The sequence below is a fragment of the Perognathus longimembris genome, chromosome 3, assembly GCF_023159225.1.
Source record: "Perognathus longimembris pacificus isolate PPM17 chromosome 3, ASM2315922v1, whole genome shotgun sequence".
Lineage (NCBI taxonomy): Eukaryota > Metazoa > Chordata > Mammalia > Rodentia > Heteromyidae > Perognathus > Perognathus longimembris.
Window position 1 is genome coordinate 38,893,941 of NC_063163.1, and position 8,870 is coordinate 38,902,810.

General features: G+C 39.3%; 1 protein-coding gene across 4 annotated transcripts in view; it reads right to left on the bottom strand.

Annotated features, from left to right (window-relative positions):
- The window catches only part of Enox1 (ecto-NOX disulfide-thiol exchanger 1), a 520,874-nt gene that overhangs the window by 96,089 nt on the left and 415,915 nt on the right, over positions 1 to 8,870 (bottom strand). The window lies entirely within an intron of this gene.

The window sequence follows — 8,870 nt, forward strand, 5'->3', positions numbered from 1 at the left end:
CAGCAGCGTCAACACTCCACAGTGCCCTAGTGTGTGGTATCTGCAAAATGCCACGAAATCCCTTCATTTACTTATTTCTCATAACCTCATCAAGGAAACTCTAAGCATGGGCTTTAGTCATTGCTACAAAAGCTAAGGCTTGGACAAAAGGCCATCATTTTCCAAGCTGCACCAGAAACAACTATGAAACTTGCAGGGGCCTCTGACTTTACCTGGCTCCATCATTTCTTCACTCTGTTCAGAGACTCTCCTGCTTGGGATACTAGTCCTCACTCATGCCAGCTCTTGAAGTCTCACAGCTGTCCAGATGCTTCTACCACCCAAATGACCCACTGATCAGAAGAATCTGAAGTCAAGCTTGGCAGTGCTCAGTCAGGCTCAGAAGGTGAGAAGATGTGGAAGGAAGCCAGAGATGCATTTTCAGAATGCCAGATGCTTCAGCCATCCAGATGGCTCTGGCTTACATTCTTCCACTAGACGTATCTTCTCAGCACTTCTTTTGGTCCCTGGAGTTTCAGGGCTACAAAATCCTGCTTTGGCAAACTCAGCATCCATCTTCTCTGAGTCCTTGGATAGGGGAAGTACATATATTTTACAAACTGTTTGGATGTTTAAATTATAGCAATATTTTTATCCCTGGGAGAGAGTTGTTCAGATATTAAAATCCTCTTAATATTGAGCATGATAACCTTTCTTACATCCTCACACAAAAAAGCAGTTTTTGCTTTGCTCATTAAAATGATTTGTTTTGAGCTTCTGATGAGTATAATTTTTCAGGTAGCAATGTTTTAATCTCACCCTAACTCCTCACAAAACCACTGCAAGTGCCAAAGTGTCAGTTAGCCACTATTAATCACACACTAAATGCTTTTAAACAGCTCTACCTCTTTTTCTAATTGAGAAATAGAGCTGTTTGGGCAAGTTTATGAGGTGACCTTGATTAAATTAAAGAGGTCAGGGATGGAACAGACTTCAAGCCCATATTCCAAGATTTTTAAAAAATGACTTCCTTCCAATTAAGCAGGAATTAGCATGAAATATTTTGTTTCTGAAAGGTTAAAAGAATTCCTCTGAGGCGGCAGCACTCCTGTTACTAGCTTTTATTGAACACAGGAGAGAAAGTGCTGCGTATGGTTTTATAGAAAGTGCTTTGTTAACATAGCACCGATGATCTGGTGTCTATTATACTATTCCTGAGGAGCCTAAGTGTTATATAGAAAGGGCAAGAAGTCCAATTTAAATGTTAATATTGACTTCAAAGCCCAAAGAATTAGCAAATGTGAAATACTATAAAATAAAAACAAGGTATGTTTTTCATTGGCAGTAATTTCAATCTGGTTCTGGTTTCAAATGATACCTAGTTCTTCTTTGTGTTGACATCACTATTTACTTTGTCATATTCCTCTGGATTTTAAAGAAGTGGAAGGGCATCTGCTTCTTCCTGCTCTAAATATATACTTGGGTCTCTAAGGTAATTACGGAAGCAGGAATTCACAGAGAAGGAAGGGGACACACACACACACACACACACACACACACACACACACACGTCTTGAGACCACTGGGTGTTTCTGAGAACCAGTGTTCTTGAGAGGAATGCCAGCTCTGCTCTCTGCCACCTACACTTACTTCCCTTCCTGCCAAACTCAGGCTTCAAAGGACATGCATCATGTGTAGGAGGGACATAGAAGAGTGTCTGGTAAAGAAAAGGGGCTATGAGACTGAGGACAAGTAACTAAGCCCCATGAAACCTGTAGGTCCTTCTCTGGGAAAAAAAGGGGGGGGGGGAACAATACTGTGAGTATTAAATAGATAATAGTCTTCTCTCTCTCTTTCTCTTGTTCTAAAGATCAAACAGTATCCTCTAAGAGGTAAAAAATTAGTTCATACTAGTTCTCATTTCTAATGTTCATTTAGCAAATTCTCAGCCACCTATGATGTGCAATGTAATAAGCTAGGCATTTAGAGAAAAAAGGATCCTCAAGTGATCTGCTAGGCACAGAGGGTGAAAGATCCCCCCACCTCAGCATGTGTTCACCCCATTAGGAGAAATGAATACCGACACTTCTCCATGGCTGACAGGGTTTTCAAATAAACAGATTTGCATTGCTCAGATACTCTCAGCCTTCATAGTTCTTTACCTGCTTTTGGCTGTGACTTTGATGGCATAGCAAGCAGTGACGGCATAGACCCATGATCCCATGATGGTCTAGGGAAAGCAGAGCTGATGATAGGTGGCAGTGACATTGTAGAGTTGGATAAGCAACACTCTCAGGTCAAGGATGGAGTTTCTATTAGCCTGATAAGAACTTGCTAGTTTTTTCCTCAATCTGGCACTGAGAGAAAAAGGACACAGTCCTATACACATAGTAAGAGTTCACTAAATATTTGTTGTAATTTTATCACCACTTAAAACAGTTCCTGGAGGAAAAGAGCTGGGAATAGAGGAATGGTTGACTTCAGGAACCGTATAAAGTACACAACAAAAGTCTGCTATGCAGGTGGAGATAACTCAACAACAACCCATTGGCAAATTACTAAAAGAAGGATGAAATCTCCCATCCTATCTCCAAAAGGTTTCCAAAATATATATTGTATATCAAGTTGTGCATGACTTCTCATAATCATAAAATCCCATAAGTATCTAATATAGCCTTCTTGTATTTATTCAGTAACACAGCTGGTTATTATTGGGAGTACCAAAATTCAATATTTTTCTCATTACATTTAGAACATTGGGGGGAAAGAGAAGATATATTATTTCTAAGACCTCTTCCAGATCAAACTTTCCCTGAGTCTGTGAATCGCAATAAGGTTGATATTACTGTAGATGCTCTTCCTCAGACTTTTATTTCGAAGATATATTGAGAGGAACATCTCATAAAGAAAAGCCCCAGGAATAGGGAAACGGGGAGCGAAACTTCAATAAATCTTGAAATTAGGTGGTGAGTCAATACTTGGATGGTCCCAAGGTGGGCTTTCTCAAGCCCAGCGGGTACAGAGAAAACAGGGGGTGAGATGGGAAATAGAAGGGCTGATATTTCAGCTCAGATCATTTCCGACCAAGAAGTACCCTTATTTTTCTCTTTATTATTCTGAAGAGTTAGGAAACAGAAAACACAGGCTGTGACAGTAAGTATGGTTTATCCAAGAAAAGGCATGCTATGTACTACACATGGCCAATATGCCTCATTTCTTCAAAGCATTTCCTCTTCTTGCCTAAAGCAACACAGAAAACTCTGCTGTACAGGGGAAATAACTAGCACTCAATTAGAAAGGAGATAGTGCCATTTTCTGCATTTTTTTAAAGTTGGCATTTCTGTAGGAATAGCCTTAAAATAGTTCACTGGGTACATTGCCTATGTTGAAGCCCATTTCTTTCTAGGTAGTAGAAAAGAGGGAAAAGTATAAGCCTGATTTGACTTTGGATGAGTATTTTAAGGTGATACATGTCCTCCAGTTGTCTTTGCCTCCAAATGGCATCATGGTTCCATGTACCTAGGAGGCATTCAAATCTTTGGCTGATTTTACTTATGACTTGAAAGTGACTCTGTAGTCTTTTCCCATAAAGCTCAGAGGCACCATAGAAAGGTCATTGGCCTGAAAAAGAAAGAAGCTAGGAGTTCTAGACTTTCCATTTTATAATCTCAGGCAAATAATATAATGTTTCCACATAGTACTGTATTTTTCTATTTGTGAAAAGACGAGGCTGTTGCACACCACATCCAAGTTCTCTTCTTTACCAAGAGACTCGTTGCTGCTCTTCTCTCGGTAGGTACAGACTCAACATTTCTTCCTAGTTCTTGGCTTTTTCATTTGAAATCTATGCAAATATGATTGGTCTTTGGAATGGGAAATTCTAAGATGATATGGTCTGGGAAGTTAAGTGTGTAATGGTAAGCTGAATGTGGAAATCCCTCAATTTAAAGGAAAAGAAGGCAATTCAATAGGCTTCTAACATCAGATATATAAGAATTGTTGAGACTTCTAACTTGTCATAATAATTGGAAATGGCCAGGTACCATAATTCCCAACCAATATAAACATTACTATGGATTCTCTAGGTAGTTTTAAGATGATGGCTTATTACAGTATTATTAAAACCATACATATATTTACTGTGAACATTTTGAGATACTCTTTGTGAATATTTTGGCCCACATACTTACAAATTTTCCCTTAGCATAACAAATACACACTTTTAGTATTATTTGTACTTGTTGACTTGTCACTGATCTAATCATTTAGCAATATATTGAGAACCTTCCCACTTGCTCTTCCATAGCTTTGGAAAAATATGGCTTTTTCAAGTTTGCTTAGGCATATACCAATACCCTACTGTTAAGTAGTTACATGTTTCTAAAGTAATTCTGAGAGTTGAAAATTTGTGTAACTGCTTCAACCTGCAATGGTCTGTCCTGTCCCAAGAAGAAAGCCAGGGCCAGGGCTGTTGAGTCCTGATGACTCTAGATGTGTGCATAGGGATATCACAGCAGACCTTGCAACCACCTCCCCCAAACATGACAGCCAACAGCCTGTTTTGCAACTTTGGTTCCAGAAGTGTTTCTCTCTACTTCTGTCAGTAATGGAAGTGTAAGTAAAAATTTCTTTTCCCAACAACTTCCTCTGAGACCTTGTGCATTATGTCCTGAAACTAAGGGGAAATGCTGCTGAGCACTTAGTCCCTCCCTGGTAAGGGCATTCAGTCAAGTGCAAGGGCAGAGTCTCTCAGCCATTTCAATATGGAGGACTTACTATGGTAATTTTTATATTGCTATGAACTTCTATTTCTGGGGCTTCTAAGTACAAGATAAGCAACTTATAATAGCAAGTGTTTTGGGTTCTTTTTTTTTTGAGAAATGCTAGGAAGAAAGAAATTACTTGGTTCAATTTCTTTTTTATTATTTATGTGGTCACTGGTCAAGATGCCCTCAGGTCAAGATATAATGCCTTCATGTCACCAATTGCGTTTACCTGAGCAATGCAGCACACGAACACGGGAGAACAGAACAAGGGTGCTCATGGATAGTGCATCATGGTGCTAAGAGGCTGGTAACCGCATAGGTTTTAATATGGTCTGCTATTGATTCTGTTGGCCAATGTCCCACTTTAATAGCCTTATAGTCACACTTCAAGATTTCAGATGGACAGAGATAGAAGAAAATCAATGGATGCTATCTTTCCACTGGCCTACATATCTATAGCTTCTCAGCCATGCTCATCTTTAGTAAACCTAAAATACACTGCTGCTAGGGCTGGTCTAGTGATCTGGCTTTTAATAACCTTAGGTATCCAAGAACACTACCTCCTACTTCCTAAAGGTTTGTGAGAAAGAGCTCATGATCTAAAGGAAATACATACCCATTGCTCTGCATTTTGTATTCAATCAGAATATAACAAAACTTTTTTTATTTAAAAATAGTTTTCTTGTTACACAAGAAGACCTGTCTGAGCTCAAAATCATGTACAGTTACTGCTATCAGCTTTAAAAAAAAAATGCATGGAAGGCAGAGCCAGCGGCTCACACCTGTAATCCTAGCTACTCAGGAGGCTGAGATTTGAGGGTCACAGTTTGAAGCCATCCTATAGGCAAAAAAATCCCTGCGAAACTCTTTTCTCCAATTAGCCACTCACATACTGGAACTAGAGCTGTGGTAGGGTGCTGGGCTTCAGCAAAAAGAGCTTAGGGACAGCACCTAGGCCCAAGTTCAAGCCCCTTGACTGACCAAAAAAAAAAAAAAAAGCATGGAAAAATATTTGGATAGTTATTCTGTTAAGAAGAAAATGTAGAAGTGAAAACATTTCTTCCATAGTGTTATGACAATTTTATTTTTTCTATGGAAATTTTAACCATTAGATTTTTTTAAATGAGATTTTATAATTTTTACATTAAAAATGGCACATGTTGACATGTTGTTGGAGAAGGCAGTAAACTGACCTATTCAAAATATCTTCTTTGAGCATGTACTAGAATCGCAAGTGAGCTTTTAACAAAACATGGCAATGTTAAAAAGGATAATCCCTTTCCCACAGCCAGAAATTCCAATTTATTGCTCACAAATTGAAAAAGAGAAATTAGAATTAATTCCACGGGGGAGTTTGTTCCTATGTCTACAAAAAACAATTAAAGTTTACAAACTCCCAAATTCTATCATCTAAACTCCTTGAAGAATATTCTAATTTTTTTTCCAGAAGTCGTGCAAACCGCACTTAAATTCCAACAACACGATGTTAATTCTGCTGAAATGCGAGCTGAAAACATATTTTCACATCCTGTCAGAATGAGATACTAAGAGTGTCGATAAAATGACACTAAAGTAAATGTAAATTTAGATTGCTGTTACAAGTGGCTGCTTGGCTCAGGGAGATGCTAGCTTGGTATAGTATTTTCCATAGCAACTTTGCATCTTATTACATAAATATTCTCTCAGTGCTCAGTGTCCTTACAGCCTGCTAAGGAAACAGGATTAAATCTACTCTCCTATGTAATGGTCCTGCATCAAGCCTCACCAGAACGAAATGCCCAGAAAACATAATGAACTGTAATCTAGATAATGATGTTCCTGGCAGTTGAGAAACCTCAGGATATTGTGGAGTGTATGCAAGGCAGTAACCTTGAGCTATTCCCTTGTCATTTGGCCTGAACCTTTCCTAGGTCAAGTCCTCCTTAGTTCTCTCTTTCTGAAGATTGGTTGTTAACTTTTCGGTTTTCCAGGTCTGCTTGCCAACTGCCCAGCAGCCCATGTCCTCCAGCAAGTTCAAAGGACTCAGAGCTCTAGAAAGAAGCCAATACCTCACAGAGCTGGATTCTGTTCTGTCAGTGCAACTAGCTGGAAAAGTCTGCCGCAGTGTCACATCACAAATCATTAGAACCCATCCTGACCCAAGCTAAGGAGAAGGCAGGTGTAGATATAGTTCAAGAACCTCAGCAAAGGTGCAACAGTATGGGTGTAATACAGCAGAAGTGGGTACAGGGAAAAGCCTTGGTCTAAACACATTACAATGTCTTTCACCGGAGTCAATGCACATGACATGGGTGACTGTGGAAAGTCTGTGCACGTAGGAGAGATGTCATGGCTACACAGAATACAACAATAAAAGGATCTAAGCTTGAAGATAATTTAGCCTGGAAATGAGAATTTACAACACAGATGAATACAGTCTGGCTGGGTAGCAGGAGGGCTTCCATTAAAAAGGCATCCTCTGCTATAGGATCAATTTAATAGCATCTGTCTCCTTACATTTAAATGGTAAAGCAATTTACAGAAAGAAATGATTTCTACATTTTTCAGAAGTATGTCCATTATGGAAAGGGAAATGTAACTATGCATAAACTCAGGCAACTGAAAAAAAATCGACCCAAAGTAAACATGTATTTGAATTCCTTTGGCAAGTTTGCAAGATTTATAAAAATCAAAATAAAAAGAAAGCAGCAACAACAACAACAAAAGATAAAGAATAGAACAGAGAAAGGCTTTAACCCCTTGCAAGAGTTTAAGAAGCGGCTCCTCTGCCACATTTGAAGAGTTCTCTTGTCCTTGTTAAGCCATATTAGTGCAATTAATCACATTTCCTTGCTTGGCACTTAGGTTCCCAGAGGACATTTCACTCATGTTTGTGAAGAAGCTGGCTTGCCTTTAATTCTGTGGTACCTGATGGGCACATGCCACAGCTGTATTTCTCTTTCCAGGCTGTCATTACCTGGGAAAACACCTTGTCTTTCCAGCCCGGCACTCAACAAGGAAGCCGGACTTTGGGTCTGCTGCTGTCGGAAGCTCCAACTCCGGCATGTGGCCTCATATTGAGCCTCCCACTTTCCATGCCTGAATTTTCTGGTCCCTCTGCCAATTTTGATCCACTCCAGAGCCAGCTGCTGTAAATCACACAGTCGATGTTTCCAAAAAGGAAGCCAGTGGCACAGCCATTCTTGGGGACACCTTCAGTTGGCTGTGAAACTCTAGCCTGGCATTTAGCAACCATTTTCTTCTGTGCCCAGCTGGGGAAGGGCTGGCAATGAGCCTTCTTTTGGCCTTTTGTGATCTCCTTATTGAAGACCCTCAAGAAGTTCTGGTTTAAGAACTACCAGGAAGACATACTGTACACTACATCAGAAAACCCAAAGCAGTCTTAAAACCCAGAGGATGCTCAGAGACAGCCTTATTTATTAGTAACTTTTTAAACCTAAGGCCTCCAGCTAATAGAAAACTGTCCAGACTGAATATTGCTAATTCCAACTGAACTGAATTGAGTGAATAATTAGTTGCCCAAAAGATTTGTAAAATTCTTGTTTGACTTCTAAGTGAAATTTAAAACAAAAATTTCTAAACCTATGCTTAGAATATCTATGGTGGATTGGCAACTGTGAGAACACTTCATGATGAAAAGAGCATTTATTCCTACAAAGAGCTCAGAGTTTAAGTGAGGTGTAATTAAAACCCAAGAGCATTTGTTTGTTTAATGTGGAAGGGTTTAAGTGTTGTCGATTAAGCAAGGGACATTTTAATTTCGCTCTTCTGAAATCTGTATTCACTGAACACTCACCAAATAGTATACCAGGTAGCGATGTGCATTTTGGTTTATACTACATTTCGTTTAGTAGTCAGGAGGCATTGCACCTCTGTTAATATAAGATATTCTCTTCAGAAAGCCATCTCATACCATGGAGAAAAGGACACTACTCTGCAGGTAAAGAAATTGCCGACCTGGGTTCCAGATTCCTTCAAGTAAGACAAGGAGTTCTAAGAATGCTTGTTGGTGACTAGGATGATATCTGTTTAGCACATGGCACTGAGTTTTGTATACAATTCTGAATAATTTTTAGGAAAGCAATCATCCATATTTCAATGTGCTTCATAATGTAGGCCATTTAA